The sequence below is a fragment of the Triticum dicoccoides genome, chromosome 3B (genome assembly GCF_002162155.2).
Source record: "Triticum dicoccoides isolate Atlit2015 ecotype Zavitan chromosome 3B, WEW_v2.0, whole genome shotgun sequence".
Lineage (NCBI taxonomy): Eukaryota > Viridiplantae > Streptophyta > Magnoliopsida > Poales > Poaceae > Triticum > Triticum dicoccoides.
The window spans coordinates 220,545,418-220,569,215 of NC_041385.1; the positions used below are offsets into that span (position 1 = coordinate 220,545,418).

The following is a 23,798-nucleotide window of genomic DNA, read 5'->3' on the forward strand; positions in this document are numbered from 1 at the left end:
TTTAAAAAAAATCGCATTTTTAAGAAAATAAAAAAAGGAAAACGAGAAAATAAAAAGAAAAAGAAACAGAAAAAAAAACGCCCAGAAATCAGCGAGCAGTGAAAGCTGGTTTGGTGGGCTCTCGCGGCGTACGTAAATAAAAGAACGAAAATAAATAAATGTACACAATCGGTATTGTGGTCTGCTGGTTAGTGCGCTGCTGTTTCTATGGGGAGATCGCAAGTTCGAGCCCTCACATTTGAAATAAGATTTTTTGCTGCAGTTTTTTAACAGAAAGAAAAAGAAGAAAACGGACCGGCCCAGCGCGGCGCGGGGGTATGCGCCTGTTTGCGGCAAGGCATAGGGGATATACTGATTCAATTTTTAATGGGCTGCACTCGGGGAGCTGCTCCCCATTGGCTTCTCCCGGACGTGAAGGGACCGGCTGTGGCTGGAAATTAAGTTGAACACAAAAAAACAAGTTATTTTCTGCTTGTGATTATTTCCCACGGTAAGCCATCCATAAGCCAGAAAAAGACTAAGCCTAGGATTTGTAATCCTATCCTAGTATATCTTTCCCTACTAATAAAGCACGGAGTGCTTCTGGTCGTACGTCGTCGGCGTTTTTGCGAAAAAGCCCCTCTGTTTCTTTGAAATTAACCCGCAGTCCAAAAATAAATGAGAAAAAACGATTCGATGTAACTACCAAACGAATCCTCCGCCTCCTCCCCTGCTCTCGCCATCGCCCGCAGAGATCCACCCAATCCCTCGCTCGCTCGGTGAGATCCAAGGCGGCCGCTTCGGCTGGGAGCGGACCCATGCGGGAGGAGGAGTTCGGCGAGCATGAGCTGGATGTGGCAGCCATTCTCGCGGACCTGTCGTCCATCGTGCGGGCCAGCAGCAGGAGCAGGCGCGGCTGGAGATCCCCTCGTGGAGCCGGCGCCGGCCGAGGAAGGCCCTAGCGGCTCCGCCGGCCAAGAAGCCCGCGGCCGATAGCCCGGACACCCTGCTCGCCTTCCTCGACGACGACGAGGCGGCGGCAGCGCATGACAAGGTGAGCCGCCGGGCGCGAGATCTGCACCCGCCCGCCTCCCTCCGCCAATTCGGCCTGCTTCGATTACAATTTCTTGCTGCTCGTTGACGTGTTCCTCCTCTCCCTCTGCCTCCGCTCAGTCGGCGCAGGAGCAGCGCGGCGATTTTGACGAGTAGGAGATGGAGCGCGTCACAAGCACCTTGGCTGCACCCTGAGGTTATCCATCAGGCAAACTGTCATCGCACTGTCGTTCACGATGCTGCTCCCAAGCCTCCCGACGAGATTGTGCGAGTTGCAACTTACATGACGCAGATTCTTTTGCTATACTTCGGAAGCTGGCAATAGCAGCGGCAACGTCGACGCAGCCACGGGCTGGACAAAACTTGATTAGCTTATTACTGCATCAATAATTTGTGCCTGTAGGACTCTTTCACAAATCATGTCAACGAGACTAGCAATTTGAAGAGGCTGCTGCACATGATATGAAGATATTGGCATATACAGTCCCAAACATAAGTTTCAAAATAGCAGGTCCGTTGTAGCAGTGAATTTTCCTAATGTACTGTAACCTCATTTGCATCTACCTAACCTTTCATCTTCAATTTTTGTATGCATCTGGCCCAAGTAGTTAAATAGTACATTAGTGTAGACAAAGAAGAGTTGAGCTTCCAGTACGCCATTATAACCACCTTTCCGAACTAGCTCTCTCTGGTTGGTTGAAGGTGTGGAGTTTAGCCCTGTTCCGCTGTATGGAAAGCCATGACCTCCACATAGATGATGCAAGAGGAAACAAGCTAGACTCACAACTTTGGTTTTCAGGCATCTTCACCAACAAATATTACCCTGGTACTGACAGGTTGTTAGTATTATATAAGTATACTTGTTCAGCCTTTCCATGTGCTGGTCTGAATATCTAAACAAGGAAGCAGGCTCAGTTGCTCACAAACCTACTATTGCTGCCAACAAGTAGCCAGAAGCCCATAGAAGACATTTGCATTGATCACAGAAAAATGAAGATCACAGAGAAATGAAGTATAGAATTTGTAGGACATTGTCATCCTAATCTGGTTCCCACATATTCAAGATGTGGAGATTAGATATTTGCTCCAACAAAGCCATGACCTGCAATTTTGTTGTTAATTTAACAGCTGTGTTGATTGTGCCGATCGATCGGCTTATAAGAGCCAATTTGGTTTCTTGTGAACTAGAGCATCATATTTTTCATGATTATATTAAGAGCTTCCTGTTTTTCATGATTATATTAAGAACTCACAGATCTCCTTCACAGCCACACCTAACCTGCACATCATCTAGATTCAAGAGAGCCCTACTACTGCATCCACCCTAAAATCAATGTAAAAACAAGGGAAGTTCTAACCCGATATCTCTGTCTCCTGTGAACAAATTTTAAGCCTGATTGATGGCAAGTGCATTGCATGTGTAAGTAATCTGGGTTGAACGTACTTGAGGTCTTCCATCACTTTTATTACTTGAATAGAAATAGTGCACATTGCACGAACTACCCATTAATGGGCAACTGATATATATGATGCTTGGTTCATAATAGCTACTTCAGGTTATCCCTTCTGCTATATTTTTCGTACTCCCTACTTTTGTGAGATCTGAACTGGTAGAGAAAACAGACCGGGATATTCGGTTCCTACCTAGAGATGCAGTGAGGACTTACTGTATTGATTAGTCATTTGAAGAGTTAACTAGAAAGCATTTAGTATGTCTTCAGTTATGTTGTCGTGGGCTGTGCACACGATTCACACACAAAAAAACAGCACCGTGCATTTTTTTTTACATGCATGCAGCATGTGCAACAAATTTTCTACTATGGACTAAAAACAATCACCAACTAGCTGAATCAACGGACACTCTATGGGAAGAAGAACAAGCATACTAAATAACGCGAAGCAGAGTAATTCCAAGATATTTTGAGAATTCATTGCAGTGGACTGTGTTGTGATTCGATTTTTCTTAACCTTGATAATATTGTCTTGGATTTGAAATGATGGTATACATTTATTCTTCTTCTTTTGAATAAATGTGAAGACCAAACTTAGAAAATTGTACCGGTTGTGATTTCAATCAAGTTTGAGGCTTCTGTCAAATATAATTATGTTCCCTGCTGATTATAATTTTGTTCACGTAGATGCATGAAGTTTCTTGTTCGTTTTATTTGGAAATAATCTCGATTTATTCTACCGTCTTGATCGTAAAGCGACATTTTTCTCCTGACACTGTTCGCTGGTCACTGTGGTGAACCGAACAGCAAATCAAGGACTTTAGAGCCTGGTCGCAGACCTCACGGAGCACCAACGATAGCCTCAAGGTGATTCAGCAGAGCAAGGTGATGAGTACTCAGCTGGCTGGCCAATATCAATGATCTTATCGGCCGGCAAAGCGGAGACGGACGACCACGGTCCCGACCTTGCCAGCAGGCGGTGAGTCTTCTCCCTCTAAAACCTGATCGTGGATGCCCGACTAAGTCCGCTGAAACCTTTTTCACTTTGTGGCCGTGGATAGGAGACAATAAATGGGATCAAGGGAAGTTGGTCGGGCTCCAGCGGCACATGCTTACCACTGCTGACTGTTGCCAGGAAAGGTATGTTGGTTTGATTCTTTCAAGATCCCAAACTAAAACAAGTCACCTGTGACATTTGAATGATGCAAAGGTTTGTTGTCTCTTCCCAAGAAATTGTGTGCAGAGAAGCTGCCTTGATTTTACATGCTGAACCTATTTTTGCATAATCAAACACTGACGATAAGAGAGATGAATGTGCAGTATGCTAAATTTGGGTATCCAATTGCAAAAGAATTGGATTATTATTTACATTAGAAGCCAGGTTATCACTATGTATTTTAAATTGATCGCTCATGGACCGCTCAATTGGCCATAAACACAACATAATTCGATCCCTCCCTTCAAATTGGCAACTAAAGGGAAGGTGAGCTAAAATGTCTCAGCCCCTGTGACCTGGCTGGTTATGTTTATATTACATCCAATATTATGTGTACTCATTTGATCTAAGGTTATTTTTAATAACTTGTTTTTTTTGTCACGAACAAATCGATGAACCGGCGGTCCAACCGGTGACAGACGCAACGGTTCAGTTGCCCGTTCGGTTTTAAAAAATATAGTCCGATGGCCATGGTGGAAGAACACAACATGAAGTGCTTTGTATCCCGAGAACGACGAGGAGACATGAGCAGCCGGTGGCAGTGCTTCGCACTTCGAGCAGTAGGGATACTTGATCATAGGGAAAGGGAAGGGAGATGAGTTCGTGCTTGCATGATTTTTAGGGAAAGAGCGTGTGTATTGTACTTCTGTGTGCATGAAGTGTTTTGTTTGGGCCAAGCCCAAATAATGAAAATAAAACACTATCTCTAAAACTATTCAAATCCTTTTGCATTTATTATCTTCTGCAAATTCTAAATAAAATTTTGGTTTAGTTATTAAGCTTTTAAATTGTATACAACAATTTCACCGTTTGTATATACCACTCAGAACACATCCATCACTTCTCTTCCACCCGGTGATAGTGATAAGTCGAAGGAGGTGCCATAGAAGGACATGACTGACTTTCTCAACTCAATACTACATGGTCCAAACACCAACAATTCTTTTTTTTACCCGATGATAGTGATAAGTCGAAGGAGGTGCCATAGAAGGACATGACTGACTTTCTCAACTCAATACTACATGGTCCAAACACCAACAATTCTTTTTTTTATCCGATGATAGTGATAAGTCGAAGGAGGTGACATCGAAGGACATGACTATGACTTTCTCAACTCTATACTATATGGTCCAAACACCGACAATTCTTTTTTTTTACTGCAGACACCGAGCGTGTGTTTTTTTAAGAGAAAGGTTGTATCAAATTGGCTTTTATTTCAAAAAATGTGAACATTTTTAAATATGTTCATCATTTTTATATTCAATATTTCCTAAAACTGTACCAATTTTTTAAAAAATATTGCATTTAAAAACATTTTCAAAAATTAAATAAATCAAAATTATTTTTAAATGTGTAACAAATGTGAATTGTAAAAAATCCCATTTAAAAATGATTAAAAAATTCAAAAATGTTACTTTTAAAATAAATAAATATTCATGTTTTCTCGAAATGTAAAAAAACGATTGACAAATTATTCCATGCACAACTACTCTTTAATCAGATGAAGGATGTTAAGGTGGCTTCTTTAAATCCACACTTCATACTCCGAAAAAGAGAATTGAACATAAGAAATGTTGCGCAATCGCACACACAAAGCAAATTTTGCTATTTTTTTTGACCCGTTGCAACGCACGGACGACAATGGTGGCAAGCAAGAGAAGTGGAATCATAGACTAGGACGAGCAAGGATTTATTTCTCCCGTTGCAACGCACGGGCCCCTTTGCTAGTGTTATATAAGCCGGAGATCGGGCTCATCGATAGATCATCAACAATATACAGACTCCAATCACAATATAAACAAGCATTCGTAGGGTATTACCTTGATCGTGAGGGCCCGAACCTGCATAAAAACTCACCTTCTCTTACCATCCAGTCTATTCGCCTCCCCGAAATATTGTACCAAAGAGATCTGCTAGAATCGTATCCAATAGTAAGGTAAAATCTTTTGCGTATGAAATATCTTTCTAAAAAAACATGGTAGACTGTAGGCATGCGGGAGAGTTAGATGACGATGACTAAGGGGCAAAAGACAAAACATTACCTTCTTGGTGGAGGTGAGGGAGGGAGCATCTATTTTTCCCAAAGTCCCCTAAACATTTTCTTCATAAAATTCAGCATGAGTCGAGGCGGCGACCCCTTCTAACATGCACTTAGGCCTTGTACAATGCAAGATGCTTAGCGGTGCTTAAATAGATAGATTAGTTTTTTCTTAAGTGTCGATGTTTATTTGTAGATGGTAGACGCTTAATTAGGCATCCTCCTGTAGAGATAAGCACGGGTGCTTAACAAAAACTTTTACTAATCATCTCCCTAGACACCTTGTATTGTACAAGCCTACAAGACCTTAGCTACACCAGTGATGATAGGGTATTGTAAATATGCCTATATTTTTGTGCATGGCATCCCAGTTGAAGCATGATTTCGGCTTCAATTATTGTGAGATAGTTATTGGTAGATTTTGCCACGTATAATTTTTTCATTTTTCCCTAGGTCTATTATAAAAATTCACCAGAAGTACAAAGCATCTCAACCACTACCGCTGCTACATCGCGTCGTTGGCGTCGCTCCTCTACTGGAGTCGGCTTGACCTTGCCGATAACAATCGAGAAGCCTTCATGCACGTGCCTATAAAAAGCGTCATAATGCCACAATTATCGCAATTGAACCCTTGAATCGATCTAAAGAATCTGCCACAAATCTCACCTCCGTGAACGCATGGTGAGAAACACTAACCTCGCTACCCAAAGGAGATGGCGGCAATCTACACTGAAACTATGTCAACTTCATCCCGACAGACAAACACGAGGAGGATAGTACCTGGAAGATTAACTCGTAGATGTCGCATCGCCCCTGCGAGAGCAAAAAAAAACTAACCTACACTACTAGCTGAAATAGAGATGCCAAAATTCCCCTCCCCGCCACCTGCCGCTGGAGCGACAGACATGGAAAAGGAGAACCATAGGCTTGTCGGCATAGCTTGAGAGTACAGAGTTCCTAGCCGTCGCCACCAACGCGAGAGGCGTAGGAAAATGATCAAAAGATGATGTGACATAGAATAAGTAAGTCGTAAGAGGTTGTATGTAGATGAAGCAACAATCCTTGCATGAGTTCGAAGGTAGAATGAGAGAGTAACGTTTTGTATTTTCACCTCATATTTGACAAACTAGATACAGTCTATTGAAGTAGTTGAATGGTAGTTGTTGGTTGTTGACATGGCTAAGGGCCCCTATGATTGTTTTGAGGATTCTAATCTCTAGAACACCCCCTATACGTAGGGGCGGACCATATGGTCGCAGCTCATGAGCTTAATGAGCGTTTGATAGCTCGACTCGTTAAGCTCGTAGACTGCTTCTTAATGTACATAACCAATCGCTTATTTTAGCTCCTTAAACCTAACGAGCTTAATGAACAAGTTGACAAGTTAGAATACCCCACTACACATAGGGGCGGACCAAATGCTCGCAGCTCACGAGCTTAATGAGCGTTTGATAGCTCGACTTGTTAAGCTCGTAGATTGCTTCTTAATGTACATAACCAATCACTTATTTTAGCTCCTTAAACCTAACGAGCTTAATGAACAAGCTGACGAGTTTCATGAGCAACTTGTTAATCTCGTTGGTACAACTCAACATATGTTCTTATCTTATGTGACAACATTTTCTTGATACCTCAACCATTTATTTAATCTTTTGTAAGCCGTAGCACATGATAGTGTGTTAATGAGTGCACACAAGCTTAACGAGTTTCAAAACGAATATAGACGATCATGTTTTTTTCCTCGTCGAGTTTAAGGAGCCGAGCCTTAACGAGGCAAACAACTCGTTAATTCACTTACCTACATTGCTTGTTTGATTCATAGAATTACAATCATATGACTTTCTTCATTATGATTCATTTGTACTAGCTTTTATAGGAAACATTCCATCCACTCCATCCTCTTGTAAAGAATCCTACATTTCCCACGTGCAATCAAACGTCCATACCAATCCTGTAGGAATGAAAACGGCATGCCACTTCATTCATGTGTTTTTTCTATTCACACATTCTAAATTCCTGCCAATCAAATAGGGGCCATAATTTTACCTACAAGCTAAGAAAAATATGTTAGACATGCTCTTAGTGAAATAAAAGAATGGTCTTGTGTAGACTATTTTGTAAGAGTGAATATGTTCTATATACAATTTTGCATGTCTGGAATGCATGATAGAAAAACGCAACAACAGAAAAAATACTAGAATTGGATGGTGTGTTTTGTAGATTCCTATATGAACCTAGAACACATAAATTGTACACTATATTTACTAGGATGTTCCACATGAATTTCCTAGGAAATGTTATACGGGGCTAACCCGGTGTAGGCCGATCTTTCATGATTGGAGTGGGTTCCCTCGAAGAACAATATGAACACGGGAAAGAATGGAGAGAAATCACAAGGGAAAACACTCAAGAACAAGTCCAATCACACATCCACTAGACAATCAAACACACAAGATCCACAAGGTTCATGAACAACAAAAGGAAAGATACAAGGTAGAGTTCATCTCCAAGAGGAGGTCTTGATGGGGGGTCCTCCCATGAGGGGTCTTGATGATATCCCGCAGGATCTTCTCCTAGATGGAGGTCTTGGCCTCCAATGGAGTAGTGGTCTCTCTCTCTCTCTCTCTCTCTCTCTCTCTCTCTAGAGTAGAGATAGGTAGGAGCAAAGCTCACATACAAATGAGCTATCATATTTGCTAACCCTAGCTAGGAGGGGGTAGGGGGTATTTATAGTCTAACTGGGCGAAAGGGTAAGTGGGAAGGGATACAAGGCCAAAGGCCCGCGACTGCGCACAGGCAGTTACCGGACGTCCGATTGTTGTTGGACGTCCGACGACTCGTGAGGGTCCGGACGTCCGGCGGCTGTCGGAAGTCCGTCGTTTTGCTTCAGGATAGGTGGCACCGGATTTCCAGTAAGCGTCGGACGTTCGGTGCCTGGGACTTGTCGGACGTCCGGTGTTCGTCGGTCGTCCAGCAGCTGTAGCACGAGTCGGCTGGGGTACTTCTGGTTGGCCTGGGCGTGGGCGTGCCGGACGTCTGGTGGACGCCGGTCATCCGGGTGCTATAGAGGATCGGATGTCCGGTGGCTTCCGGTCGTCCAGTCGCTGTTCCGTGGCTCCTTCTTCTTCCGTATTCGCTTCCACGCTTCCCTCGCGGATGGTGTAGGTATTCCTTGGCGCTTGAACTCCTCCTCCTCGTCCGTGAAGCTCCGACAATACCTATGCATGCACACGAGTGGAGTGTCAAGTAGTATACCATCCTCGAAGGGATCAAGTGAGCACATGTAAAGGAGATGATTCACCTTTGTGTATGTGAAGTAGATGTGGCATGTGGCACTTGCCAAACGGACTCTTGACATGGTGTTGTCCGTAGGATGCTTCACATCATCCCCCCCTTGGGAAAGATCCGACCTCGGATCGAAAACCAAATCACCATGGGAAAGAGATGGCTTCACCATGTAGAAGTGGACGATCACCAAGTACTCATCATCTTCAAGCTTGAAATGGTCACTCTCCAATGTCGCACCGTGTAGTGATTCCTTCAAAAGAAGCAAAGACAACAAACACTTGGAAAAACAAATGTGGTTAGCGTCAGTGCAAAACCAAGCATTCAAGTGGTGATTCACCCAACAAGTGTCATCATCAAGCATAGCATAAGGTGTGACAAAGGGTTGTGACATGGCATGTAAGCACATAAATTGAGCGAAATCAAGGTCATTATGGAAAGAATCATGTAAATGTGAGGTAGTGATGCAAATATGTGTGATAAGGGAATAAGAATCTACCTCAAGTTCATAGCAATCATGCTTAATGTGCTCAATGAAAGGTCTATGGTAGGCATAGGAAGGATTCACAACACCAAATAAAATGAAGTGTCTAAACACATGGGTCAAGTGCAAGACAATCCAAGCATAACGTGCATAGGGTCTAGTGAATATAGTGTGGCACTCAACACAATAGAAATAGCAATTGTTCATCATGTGTGAGGCAATCAAGTCAAGCATGTAGCAATAAACGGGACATGGCATATGTGAAGTGATGACATTGTTACAACCAAAGATATTATAGGAGCAAGTAGTCCAAGAATTGGATGCAACACACAAGGCATATATACCATGATGCATGGGTATGTGAAAATCATGAATGGAAGTAATATCACTAACATGTGTGCAATCAAGGGGTCCAAGATGACAAATAAGTCTCATGGTGCAAGCAACACAAGTAGTATGATCCACAATATGCATGCTCATGGTTTGGGGGTTCTCAAAAGAGAAGGATATCACCTTGAAAGCATGTCCTTGTGCGTCCTTCACAATGCCGAAGTAAAAGCAAGTATGGTGTAGAAACTTCATGGTAGAAGGTGGCTCGCTCTCAAGAGCTCGAATGGTTAACTCACATGAAGTGGAAGTCGACATGAAGTCCAAGTATCCTACACATGCACACAACAAAACAAAGAATATATGCGCATGGTAGATAATCACATCATCCATCATGATGGTTCTCTTCTCTTGCACATAACCATTAGAAGAACAAGTGCGTGAATTATATGATGCAACAATTGCTATATTCATGGCACTAGGCATATGGTGCAAAGAAGTAAGACAAGCATGTTTCACAAGAAATATGTCAAAATCTCGAAATATATGCGAGAATGCTATGGGTGCAATCTCATTAGGAAGACTAAAAGCATTCTTGCGCTCAATACATGTCAAATCATCTAGCATGAGAGAAGCAACATATGGAGATATATGACAAGAAGAAATAACAATCATGTGCAAAGCATGGTAATGGTTGTCATCAACCGCATGAAATGAGCAAGTATGAAATGGGTGATGCAACATGAGCAAGCATAGAGATAAAGTCGTGCAAACTAGTGGAGAGAAGATGCAACACACTAGAGTAAATCATGGCAATCATGTCATGTGAGCAAATACTAGGCATAGACAATGCACATGACATATCGCAAGCACGAACACAAAGCAAGATGAAAGTATCATCATAGGAATGGTGCACAAAGCAAACATGACAATAACAAGAAATATCTCCACCAAGCTTGCAAATACACATATGAGTACTAGAATAAATCATCATGTGTAGTGCAAAGCATGGGTCACAAATGCATGGCAAAGGCATAGTAATGAGCTCACGCAAAGTGAACATGGCAATATGCGCAAATGATATATAATGGACAATAACCCATAGCCAAGTGAGGGCCATGTAGAAGAAAAACGTGAAGTCATTGCACCAAGTGAGTGGTGGGAATGAAATTCCACGGGATCCCAAGTCATCATTGTTCTCTAGAGCTCGTTTTGTCAACTCGTGGGATTGCGAGGTTGACAGGTATTCATGGGTACCTAAACCAAAGAGACACAAACCAAAAAAAGTGTGTGTGGTAAATGTACACATCATCCATCATGATGTGTATGTGCACATGTGAGTTAGCACAAGATAAGCATCGCTCAATGAAATTGAATGCATGGTATAAGAACATGTCATCCATCATGAAAGAATAGTTATTATGTATGACATGATGGGGACACAGATTGATAATGCAAGTATATGGCACATTAATAGTTGATACATCTCCAACGTATCTACTTTTCCAAACACTTTTGCCCTTGTTTTGGACTCTAACTTGCATGATTTGAATGGAACCCGAACTGACGCTGTTTTTAGTAGAATTGCCATGGTGTTATTTTTGTGCAGAAATAAAAGTTCTCGGAATGACCTGAAAATCCACGGAGACACGTTTTGGAATTAATAAAAAATATTGGCGAAAGAATCAATGTAAGGGGGCCCACACCCTCCAGGAGGGTGCAAGGTGTACCCCCCTCCCTCGTGGGCCCCCTGTACCTCCACCGACCTCAACTCCAACTCCATATATTCATGTTCGGGGAGAAAAAAACCAGAGAGAAGGATTCATCGTGTTTTATGATATGGAGCCGCCGCCAAGCCCTAATCTTCCTCGGGAGGGCTGATCTAGAGTCCGTTCGGGGCTCCGGAGAGGGGAATCTATCGCCGTCGTCATCATCAACCATCCTCCATCACCAATTTCATGATGCTCACCGCCGTGCGTGAGTAATCCCATCGTAGGTTTGCTGGACGGTGAATGGTTGGATGAAATTTACCATGTAATCGAGTTAGTTTTGTTAGGGTTTGATCCCTAGTATCCATTATGTTCTAAGATTGATGTTGCTATGAATTTGCCATGCTTAATGATTGTCACTAGGGCCCGAGTGCCATGATTTCAGATCTGAACCTATTATGTTTTCATGAATATATGTGAGTTCTTGATCTTATCTTGCAAGTCAATAGTCACCTACTATGTGTTATGATCCGGCAACCCCAAAGTGACAATAATCGGGACCACTCCCGGTGATGATCGTAGTTTGAGGAGTTCATGTATTCACTAAGTGCTAATGCTTTGGTCCGGTACCCTATTAAAAGGAGGCCTTAATATCCCTTAGTTTCCAATAGGACCCCGTTGCCACGGGAGGGTAGGACAAAAGATGTCATGCAAGTTCTTTTCCATAAGCACGTATGACTATGTTCGGAATACATGCCTACATTACATTGATGAACTGGAGCTAGTTCTGTGTCACCATATGTTATAACTGTTGCATGATGAATTGCATCCGACATAATTATCCATCATTGATCCATTGCCTACGAGCTTTTCACATATTGATCTTTTCTTAGTTACTTCTCCATTGCCACTGTGACCATTGCTACAAAATCGTTACTGTTACTTTTACCACCGTTACCGTTACTCCCATACTACTTTGCTACTAAATACTTTGTTGCAGATATTAAGGCTGTCAGGTGTGGTTTAATTGACAACTCAGCTGCTAATACTTGAGAATATTCTTTGGCTCCCCTTGTCGAATAAATAAATTTGGGTTGAATACTTTACCCTCAAAAACTGCTGCGATTCCCAATACTTGTGGGTTATCAAGACCGTTTTTTGGCGCCGTTTCCGGGGAGCATAGCTCTATTCTTTGAGTCAATTGGGATTTATATCTATTGATCACTATGAGGAACTTGAAAGATGAAAGAACTAAGATTTTTCCCTCAACTACGAGGGAAGGTAAGGAACTGCCATCTAGCTCTGCACTTGATTCACATTTTGTTATGAGTAAATTTGCAACACCTACACCTACACCTACACCTGCTATTGATTCTGATATGTCGCATGTTATTGATGATGCCACTTCTGCTATGCATGATGCTTATGATGAAACTACTTCTCTGCTTGATAATAATGTGCCATTAGGTGAATTTCTTGATGAACAACTTGCTAGGGCTAGAGAGAATGAAATTATTGAAACTGATAATATCAATGAAAGTGATGATGAAGATTCTCCCCCTAGATGGTTATGCCTATTGTGCATGAGGGTTATGTTATGGATGAAGAAACTGCTAGAGACTTTCTTGCTTGCAATGATAGATATGATCTTAAGAAACTGTTAGCTAAGTTGAAAGAAAAGTCTTTGAATGCTAGAACGCAATATTACCCTACTTTTGCTACTTTACCTATCTGTGTTACTGATAAGGATTATGAATTCTCTGTCGATCCTGAGTTAATTACTTTGGTTGAATCTGATCCTTTCTATGACTATGAATCTGAAACTATTGTGGCACATCTTACTAAATTGAATGATATAGCCATCCTATTCACTCGTGAGGAAAAAATTCGCTACTATTACATTCTTAAATTGTTTATTTCTCATTAAAGGATGATACTAAGATATGGTTTAATTCTCTTGATCCTGGTTGTGTTCGTAGTTCCCGGGATATGATTTATTACTTCTCTGCTAAATATTTTCCCGCTCATAAGAAACAAGCTGCCTTAAGGGAAATATATAATTTTGTGCAAATTGAAGAAGAGAGTCTCCCACAAGCTTGGGTGAGGCTTCTCCGACTACTTAATGCTTTGCCTGATCATCCTCTCAAGAAAAATGAAATACTTGATATCTTTCATAATGGACTAACCGATGCTTCGAGAGACCACTTGGATAGTTGTGCTGGTTGTGTTTTCAGGGAAATAACTGCTGAGTGATAACCCACAAGTATAGGGGATCGCAACAGTTTTCGAGGGTAGAGTATTCAACCCAAATTTATTGATTCGACACAAGGGGAGGCAAAGAATATTCTCAAGTATTAGCAGCTGAGTTGTCAATTCAACCACACCTAAAAGACTTAATATCTGCAGCAAAGTATTTAGTAGCAAAGTAGTATGGAAGTAACGGTAATAGTGGCAAAAGTAACAATAGCAGTTTTGTAATAATCGTAACAATGGTAACAGAGAAGTAACTAAGCGAAGAACAATATGTGAAAAGCTCATAGGCAATGGATCAATGATAGATAATTATGTCGGATGTGATTCCTCATGCAACAGTTATAAAATATGGTGTGCCGGTGGGAGACGACACCTATTGGATCACTAGAATCCCTTCTACAGTTGTGGGGCTCAGGGATCGTGAGAAGAGCGGGACTAGTAGACAACACAAGGGGGATTTACCCAGGTTCGGGCCGCAAAGATGTGTAAAACCCTACGATCCTGCTTTGGTGGATGTATTTAGTGTTCCTGAGTTCTCGAACTAGCTCAAGGTGCTGCGAGGTTCGAAAGAGCCGAATCCTTTCCCCGTATGCCATGGGCCTCCTTTTATAGGCGAAAGGGGCTGCCACAGTGGCACACAGGAGGTGGAAAGTGCTACAGCGTCACGAGCTTATCGCTGGTATTACAGGACAAACCGCATTTAATGCGAGGCTTAGGTGTCCCTTCGCTCTATCGGGGACGGGGGCGAGGCCCGTCCCATCCGTCGCTGCTCCTCCTTCCTTCGTCACGCGCCCTGGCTAGCGATGCATGTGGCGCCATGTAGGCAGGCAGGCAGCTGAGGTGGCACGGTGGTGGAGCCTTCACGAAGGGTTGCACGTTGCCACTCAGGTGTCTGCCCAGCTGGTTGGGTCGGCAACTGCAAGCGAATGGCGGTGAAGACTTAGCTGGCGCGGTCCTGGCAGTGGCCCTGCCGGTGCGCTTGGAGAGGGTCTCACCGGGTGGCCCGGCAAGGGTCTTGCCGTGGCGCGCTGGCTTCCCCGGCAAGGATTTTGCCCGGGGTCTTGTGGGTTTCTTCGGTGAGGATAGTTGCCTTTCTATCCTCATTTGATCTTGAGCATTCTATGTCTTCACAAAGATCTGCATGCCACCACGGAGGTGCCTCCCTGGCCCTGTCCTGACGCGTTTGTCTAGTGTTGGTGGGCTCAAAGGTGGCTCGCTCGGCTGGTGGGGGCGAGCTCGCCCGGCAAGGGTCTTGCTGGGGCCGCTGAGGCTGCCCCGGCAAGGGCCCTTGCCGGGGAAACCTGCTTCGTCCATCTGATCTTTGTGTCCTTGGTCCTTGTTGCTGCTTTGTTTATCTTGTGCTTTCGGCTTCTCTCTGGCTTCCCTTTCCTGCCCTGTTACGCATGGCCGTGGCGGGTGGCTCTGAGTGCCCATGCACAAGTAAATGGGTCAAAAGGAGAGCCTCTACTTTTGTACACCGATAGGAGCCCCCGGGCCTGGCCATACATAAGTGCAGCACGTTGTTGGGCCAGGCCTAGAACGGTGTGCGGGCAGTTGGGGCGGATTTTTACCGCGTCCACTGTTCCGTCCGCTGTGCTTCCCCACGAGCCGCGTTGAACGAGCGACGTGGGGGTCGTGCACGCGCATGACGTGGGAGGCATGCGTGGGACAGCGCTCGCGCGCATGCGTCGTATCGTAGTTAATGGGAAAGGAGGCGGCCGGCCCGCGCCTTCCCCATAAAAAGGAATAACCGCGGGCGCGCTGCTCACTTTACCCCTCCCCTGTGCCTTCCTCCAATCTCAGAACCGCCGCCCCCTTTCTTCCTTCTTCTCGAGCCTCTCTGCCTTCGCCCATTGCCGTCGCGCTTCCGCCATTCTTTGCTTTTTCGCTTCCCGCAGCCGCCATGGCGCTTAAGTCCACCAAGAGCAAGGGAGCGGTGAAGGATGTCGGTGTGTCGGAGTAGCCGGAGAGCGAGCTGGTGGCGCGGCGGGTGCAGTCCGCCTACTTCCCCTGGATGGTTGGCGTGCCCGAGCTTTGGGAGATGTTCAAGGATCTGTGGGGAGTGAAGACGGGGGGAGAGAAGATGGGGAACCCAGCCACACACGTCGTCCCTGCCAACACTGGGCCTTCCCCACATCGGTACCCCTTCTTCGTCGACTATTTCTCTTGCGGGCTCTGTCCCCCCTTTTCTGATTTCTTCAAGGACATCATGCACACCTATGGCTTCCGCCTCTTGGACTTCACTCCGAATGTCGTGGCATGTATGGCCCTCTTCGCCCATCTCTGTGAGGGCTTCGTCGGGGTGCACCCCAGCACGACGCTCTTCCGCCATTACTTCTCCTCTGGGATCCAAAAAGGGGGCGCCATTGCTGGCTGTGTCGCCTGGATCCCGAGGGCCAAGGGTGCATACCCGGACGGTGCCACGAAGGAGAGGTGGGAGGAATGGCGGGGCGGTGGTGCTAGATTGAGGAGAAGGACCCGCCAGCATTCTGCGAGGTTCGCCAGAAGCCGTCGGTCCGTGCCGGCGATTGGGGCGACGTCGACGCCGATGACGTGAAGCTCATGGTCACCACCACCAAGATTCTTCGGCTCACGCAGGCCGGGCTCACCCTCGAGATGATGGGGGCAGACTTCGTCCGCCGCCGGATTGGCCCTCTGCACGACAAGGGGAAGCCGGTCTGGCTCTTCGTGAACGCCGCCAACATCATCAGGCTCCGCCCCGGCCTTGACAACAACCTGACGGTGCTGCGGCATGCCCATCTTTGCCAGCGAATCTTCCAGCTCAAGGTCGACAACGAGGGCGAGGTCGAGCGGTCTGGCAAGATTGCCAGGGCCACCGCGAAGGCCGGCAAGATCGACAAGGAGCCTGTCTTCAAGCTACCGGCGGGAGTGGTCCCGCTCAGCAACAACTCTCGTCGAAACGAGATCATCGCCATGATGCCGCTCTTCAACGCGCATGGCCTTGACCCGAACTGGGTTGAGCCGGACGGGCTCATGGTGCAGGAGTTCTTCGACACCCTGCACGAGATATATGTCACCGACTTGCCGCGGCTTATCCAGGACACCTCTCCGGTGGAGCTGGACTATGTTGCCGCCAGGGTGAGGAGGCGAGGCTTGCCGTGGAGGAGGCAAAGCTCGTCAGGGAGGACGGCAGCGCCGGCGGCGTGGTGGACAAGGCCGCGGCGGAGGCGGAAGAGGGGGAGCTCGCCCGATGGGCAGCGGCGCCGACACCAGGGCTCCCCTCGTCGAAGACGCAGCCGATGGGTCGTCGTCGGAGGAGGGCGAGGAGGGGAGGACCGCGACCGCCGATCCCCTGATCACTGGAAAAAGGCGGGTCCTACGGCGGGCCACCTCCGGCGAGCCGGTCCGCCTCGACCGGGCCGTGCAGCTAAGGCAAGCCCAGGAAGCGCCCGTGCCCCAGATGAGGGCAGTAGCGATGAAGAAAACGGCGAAAGCCGTGGCGTCGAAGAAGAGGACTGCTTCTTCATCGTCCAAGCACGTCCGGATGCCATCGCCTCCCCCTTCGCCGGCAAACATTGGCGTAGGGATTGGGTTTGACTTGTTTGACTTCGGGCCTCTCAGCCCGGAGAGAGAGCTCGGGCCTCTCAGCCCGGAGCGGAAGAGGAAAGCAACAGAGGAGGAGGAGGAAGAGAATGAAGAGTAAGCCTCTGCTTTCCTCCCTCATTCCTTACACTCCCCTCCAATGGCGTTGCTTACTTGTCTTTATCTTGCAGGGATGTGGAGACGCTGGCCCAGAGGATAAAGAGGGCCAGGATTTCGGCGAGTGGCCAGCCCTCGGCAGGCTCCTACAGTACGCCACTGGTGGTGTCGAGCAGCCCGGACAACAGCCCCCAGCATGTGTCATGCGTGATGCTTTAGTGTTAACCGTGCCGTGGATGCAGGAGAGGAGCAGCACCAAAGGGAGCCACAGAGGGCTTCTCCGATCGTGCCGCCCGCGTCAACTACACCGCCCCAAGGGGCATCCCCGGCAAGGGCACCGAGCATCGAGGTCGTGCACACGGAGGAGGGGGAGGAGGACGCAGGCGCCGGTGGCTTTGCCTCGACGCTAGACCTTGGCGGAGAAGGGGCTTCCGCCTCTCGGCCCGGCACAGGTAAGCTTTCGCTCTCCACTTCCGCTTGCATTCTTCTTTTTTTCTTTTCCTCATTGGCTTTCGATCTTGGCTTTGCCCTGTCTCTTTCTTGACGTCCAGACCCCTCCTCAGGGGATGTCGACACTACCATCAAGGACGTCACCGCGGAGGCCGTGGCGGAGGCGGAGAAGATTGCTGCCGAGGAGAGCGCCAGGGGCGCCGCCAAGGATGCCGCCAAGGGGCTCGCCGAAGGGCCCGGCAAGGGGCCTGCCGAGGGAGCCGGCAAGGCCACTGCCGAGGAGGTGGCATTTGATGACCTGCCCTCCTCCTCCGCTGCCTCTGGCTCTGGCAGGTACCTGAGGATAAGTGACGACCTCTTCGTCCATCTCCTGGGCGCGTCGAGCTCTAGGGCTCCCTTTGAGGGGGAGGTGTTCGACGAGGAGCCGCTTGCCGCGGCCGGGCTCGAGGTCGTTGATGAGCCGGGCATTGGTGGCGCCGGCTCCCAGGAGGAGCAGCTGCTTCAAGCCATGGGTGCCAGCTTCCGGAAGCTTCAGGCGCTCCACCGCGCTCGCCTGGAGAAGGCCAAGTCCAGGACGGCGGTGGTGGAGAAGATGGAGGAGGACTTTGGGGGGCGCGTCACCGAGGCACAGGACTGGTTCTGCCAGGTTCAGGACGAGCTGAAGGCCGCCCAGGGTGAGCTGGCCAACCGTGAGGTGGAGCTCGCCCTGAAGCTGGCCGACGTCGAGAAGGCCCAGGAGACGGCGAAGAGGTTGGCCGACGAAGCCGAAGCCGCCCGGACCCAGCACGAGGCCGCACTGAAGACACAGGAAGAGGACCTTGCCGAGCGCGAGGAGAAGCTTGCCGCCACGCTCCGCGGCAAGGACGACGATGTGGACAAGCTTGTCCTGCAGCGGACCCAAGAGCTGGAGCGGAGGCATCAGGAGGCACTCAATGCCCAGGCTCAGGCCCATGCCGGCAGGGTGAAGGAGCTGGAGGAGCAAGCTCTGAAGCTAGCCCAGGAGAAGCATACGCTCAACGGCGCTCTGACGATGGCGTAGGGCGAGGACATCAGCAAGTCTGGAGAGCTCTCTGAAGCCAACATCTCCATCAAAGACCTCACGCTAAAGCTGGGAGAGCTCGAGGAGACGCTGTCGGAGGCCAGGACCCGGGAGGGGATCTTGACCAAGGAGCTGGTGAAAGCACAAGTGCTCCCTGGGTGGTTTTGGTAATTAATGTCAACATATCTCTTGTTGGACTAACACTTTTACCTAGTATGTTTCAGACAAGTTCAACAATGGAGTGGCATGGACTAAATGATGTGGAACCCCTTCAACATGCTAAGTACAAAGGATTGGCTCAAGCTCCAAGATCAAGACTCTACATTTTCTATTTTAGTGATCCAAGATCACATTGAGTCTATAGGAAAAGCCAATACTATCAAGGATGGATGAGGTGTTGCTTAATGAGGTTCTTGCTCCACAGTGCTTAGTGATATGCTCCAAAACCCTCAAATACTTTCTCACATCCACATATGTCCTAAAACAAAAGTCTAACTCGGCCCTACCGATTCTTTCCATCCGGCGCCACCGAGTTCAGATGTCTAAGCCACGGCCACAAACCCTAGGCAAATCGGTCTCACTGATAGGGATCTCGGTCTCACCGAGATGGGATTGTAATCTCTCTGTGTATGTCCATTACCAAAATTGGTCTCACCGAGTTTGGGTAATCGGTACTACCGAGATTACAATGCAAACTCTCTTTTTAACTTATTACCAAAATCGGTCCTACCGAGTTTGTGTAATCGGTCACACCGAGTTTGCCTGACCAACTCTCTGGTTAGCTTATTACCAAAATTGGTCTCACCGAGTTTGTGTAATCGGTCTCACCGAGATTATGTTATGCCCTAACCCTAACCATATCGTTCCTACCGAGTTTCATGTCGGTCCCAACGAAAACCCTAACGGTCACTAGATTTGTTGAATCGGTCCGACCGAGTTTGGCAAGTTGTGTGTAACGGTTAGATTTTGTGTGGAGGCTATATATACCCCTCCACCCACTCTTCATTCGTGGAGAGAGCAATCAGAACAAACCTACACTTCCAGCATACATTTTCTGAGAGAGAACCACCTACACTTGTGTTGATACCAAGATATTCCATTCCTACCATATGAATCTTGATCTCTAGCCTTCCCCAAGTTGCTTTCCACTCAAATCTTATTTCCACCAAATCCAAATCCTGTGAGAGAGTTGAGTGTTGGGGAGACTATCATTTGAAGCACAAGGGCAAGGAGTTCATCATCAACACACCATTTCTTACTTCTTGGAGAGTGGTGTCTCCTAGATTGGCTAGGTGTCACTTGGGAGCCTCCGACAAGATTGTGGAGTTGAACCAAGGAGTTTGTAAGGGCAAGGAGATCTACCGCTAGTGAGGCAAGTCCTTTGTGGGCGACGACCATGGTGGGATAGACAAGGTTGCTTCTTCGTGGACCCTTCGTGGGTGGAGCCCTCCGTGGACTCGTGCAACCGTTACCCTTCGTGGGTTGAAGTCTCCATCAACGTGGATGTACGATAGCACCACCTATCAGAACCACGACAAAAACATCCATGTCTCCAATTGCGCTTGAATCCTCCAAACCCTTCCCTTTACATTCTTGCAAGTTGCATGCTTTACTTTTCGCTGCTCATATACTCTTTACATGCTTGCTTGTTATGTGTTGTGATTGTTAAACTTATGCCTAAACTCAACTTGAACTTAAAGAAGTTAAAAACTACAACTTTTGGTACTTAGTGTCTAATCACCCCCCCCTCTAGACACCTCTTCTCGATCTTTTCAATTGGTATCAGAGCTTTGGTCTCCATTGCTTTGGTTTAAACACCATTGGAGGAAGATGGATGAGTCTACTATTGGGAGTCTTAGACATAGAGTGCCTATACTTGATGGAGAGTATTTTCATGAATGGAAAAATGAGATGCCTATGATTTTCAATCAATATCATTTGAACAAGTACATTGCTAGTCCTAGTGTACCTCATGTTGATCCTATGCATCCTACCCTTGATGAGTCAATTGACATGATTCGCAATCTTAGAACTGTTGAACTTATCACTAGAGGCTTGCCTAGAAACTTGATTGGATGTTTTCCTACTCTTAAGTGTGCCTACACCATATGGAAATTTCTTGAGGAACGCATTCCAAATTATTCCTTGAAAAACCTAGATGAAATTCTCCATAAGTCTATTGCCTTGAGTAAGATGATTTCTAGTGATCCTATGTTTGGTGATTGTCTATTTGAGCTTACAAACCTTATGCGTGCCAAAGGAGATGTTGGAATTATTAGTGATATTATTTCCGTAGCTATAAAAATTCATAAACAAGATCATTGTCAAACTCACTCTAACGAATCACCCTCTCTAGGATTTGATCCACCACATGATGATGTTGAACATGGAGACTATGATGAGGATGATGATAGTGACTTTGATCTTGATGATGCAATGAGACACTTTGGTCTTATGGCAAATCTTCGGGGATATATGGAAGGAGGAAAGGAATGGGTTCTTGATAGTGGATGTACCGATCACATGACCGGAGATAAAGACATGTTTCATGAGCTTGCTGAAAACGATGGTCCTCGAAAGTATGTCACTTTCGGTGACAACTCAAAGGGTAAGGTGGTTGGCCTCGGTAAGGTGGCCATATCACATGATAGCTCCATACAAAATGTCATGCTCGTTGAATCTCTTGGCTACAACTTACTTTCAGTATCTAGACTTGCTGATTTCGGTTTCAATGTCCTATTTACTGAAGTAGATTGCCAAGTGTTTCGTAGAGATAATCATAAAATGGTCTTTACCGGTGTACGTAGAGGTGATTTATACATTGTTGATTTCACTAAAAAGGCTCAACCTAGAACTTGCTTTATTGCTAAATCCTCTAAAGGTTGGTTATGGCATAGATGATTAGGTCATGTTGGTATGCGAAACCTTGACAAGCTTATTAAAGGAAATCATATCCTTGGAGTTAACGATGTCATATTTGATAAGGATAGACTTTGCAGTGCTTGTCAAGCAGGTAAACAGGTTGGAGGAAGGCATCCCGTGAAGAACATCATGACCACAAGGAGGCCACTCGAGCTACTTCACATGGATCTTTTTGGTCCCAACGCTTACAAAAGTCTCAGTGGAAATTCTTTTGGTCTAGTTATAGTTGATGATTTTTCAAGATTTACGTGGGTGTTCTTTCTCGATGATAAATCACAGGTTCAAAAGATCTTCAAAAACTTCGCTAGGAAGGCCCAAAATCAATTTGAAGTGAAGATCAAGAAGGTTCGCAGTGACAACGGAACGGAGTTCAAGAACGCAAATGTGGACACCTTTCTTGACGAAGAAGGGATTTGACATGAGTTCTCGGCTACGTACACACCTCAACAAAATGGAGTTGTTGAGAGGAAGAACCGGACGCTCATCGAAATGGCGAGAACGATGCTTGAAGAGTACAAGACGCCGAAGCACTTTTGGGCGGAAGCGGTTGAGACAGCTTGTCATGCAACAAATCGCTTGTATCTTCACAAGCTACTCGGTAAGACGGCATACGAGCTCCTCACTGGTAACAAACCCCAAGTTGGATACTTTCGAGTATTCGGCTCAAAGTGCTACATTCTTGATAAGCATCGTCGTTCTAAATTTGCTCCTAAGTCTCATGAAGGTTTCCTACTTGGCTATGGCTCAAACTCTCACACATACCGTGTCTATAACAATTTCACCCGAAAGGTTGAAGAGACGGTAGATGTGAAGTTTGATGAATCTAACGGCTCGCAAGTAGAGCAATTGCCAATTGATGTAGGATACAAAGACCCCTCGGAAGCAATCCAAGACTTGTCTATTGGCAAGATTCGTCCAACGGAGGTGAAGGAGAGTACCTCGTCCGTCCAAGTGGAAGCTTCTACCTCATGACAAGGTGAACCAAGAGCCGATACGGAACCATCCACAAGTGGGACACACCAAGATGAAGGAAGCGAGGAAGTGCACCAAGACAAACGTCAACAACCTCCTTCTCCACCACGACAAGAGAACGACAACGCCAACAAAATGAAGAAGGCCAAGAAGAAGAACAAGATGAATAAGATGTTCAACCAAGACCCAAGCAAAAGCTTTCACGAGTTCGAGCAAGAATTGCTAAAGATCATCCCGTCGAGCAAATATACAATGATATCCAAACCGGGAGAATCACTCGCTCTAAAACTCGTTTAGCTAACTTTTGTGAACACTATTCATTCATCTCTAGCATTGAACCTATGAAGGCTGAAGAAGCATTGGAAGATCCGGATTGGATAAACTCTATGCATGAAGAGCTACACAACTTTGAGAGGAATCAAGTTTGGACATTGGTTGAGAAGCCCGACAACAACCACAACATCATCGGTACCAAATGGGTGTTTCGCAACAAGCAAGATGAAGATGGACAAGTAGTTCGCAACAAAGCACGTCTCGTCGCCAAAGGCTACACACAATTCAAAGGTATGGACTATGGTGAGACTTATGCTCTCATTGCTAGACTTGAGTCCATTCGCATCTTACTTGCCTATGCTAATCACCATGATATCACCTTGTACCAAATGGACATTAAAAGTGCTTTTCTAAATGGTTAAATAGAGGAGGAATTTTATGTTAAACAACCTCCCGGCTTTGTTAATCCTAAGAAACCTTATCATGTTTACAAACTGCACAAAGCTCTTTATGGTCTTAAACAAGATCCTATAGCGTGGTATAAATGCTTGACCAAGTTCCTTATTGAAAAAGGCTTTGAAATTGGGAAAATTGATTCTACTATTTTTACTAAAAAGGTTAATGGAGAACTATTTGTGTGCCAAATCTATGTTGATGATATTATATTTGGTTCTACTAGCCCTCATT

The 23,798-nt window shown here is 46.1% G+C and overlaps 1 long non-coding RNA gene across 4 annotated transcripts; it reads left to right on the forward strand.

Moving 5' to 3' along the window:
* The first annotated feature begins 704 nt into the window (after positions 1–704).
* LOC119275593 lies at positions 705–4,430 on the forward strand. 4 transcript variants are annotated; one of them, XR_005135788.1, is made up of 5 exons: positions 705–1,033; positions 1,153–1,543; positions 1,735–1,868; positions 3,291–3,462; positions 3,545–4,430. It is a non-coding gene; the product is annotated as an uncharacterized LOC119275593 (long non-coding RNA). The 4 variants fall into 4 exon arrangements; XR_005135787.1 differs by having other exon boundaries at positions 1,735–1,858; XR_005135789.1 differs by having other exon boundaries at positions 1,153–1,297; positions 1,436–1,543; positions 1,735–3,462.
* The last annotated feature ends 19,368 nt before the right edge of the window (positions 4,431–23,798 follow it).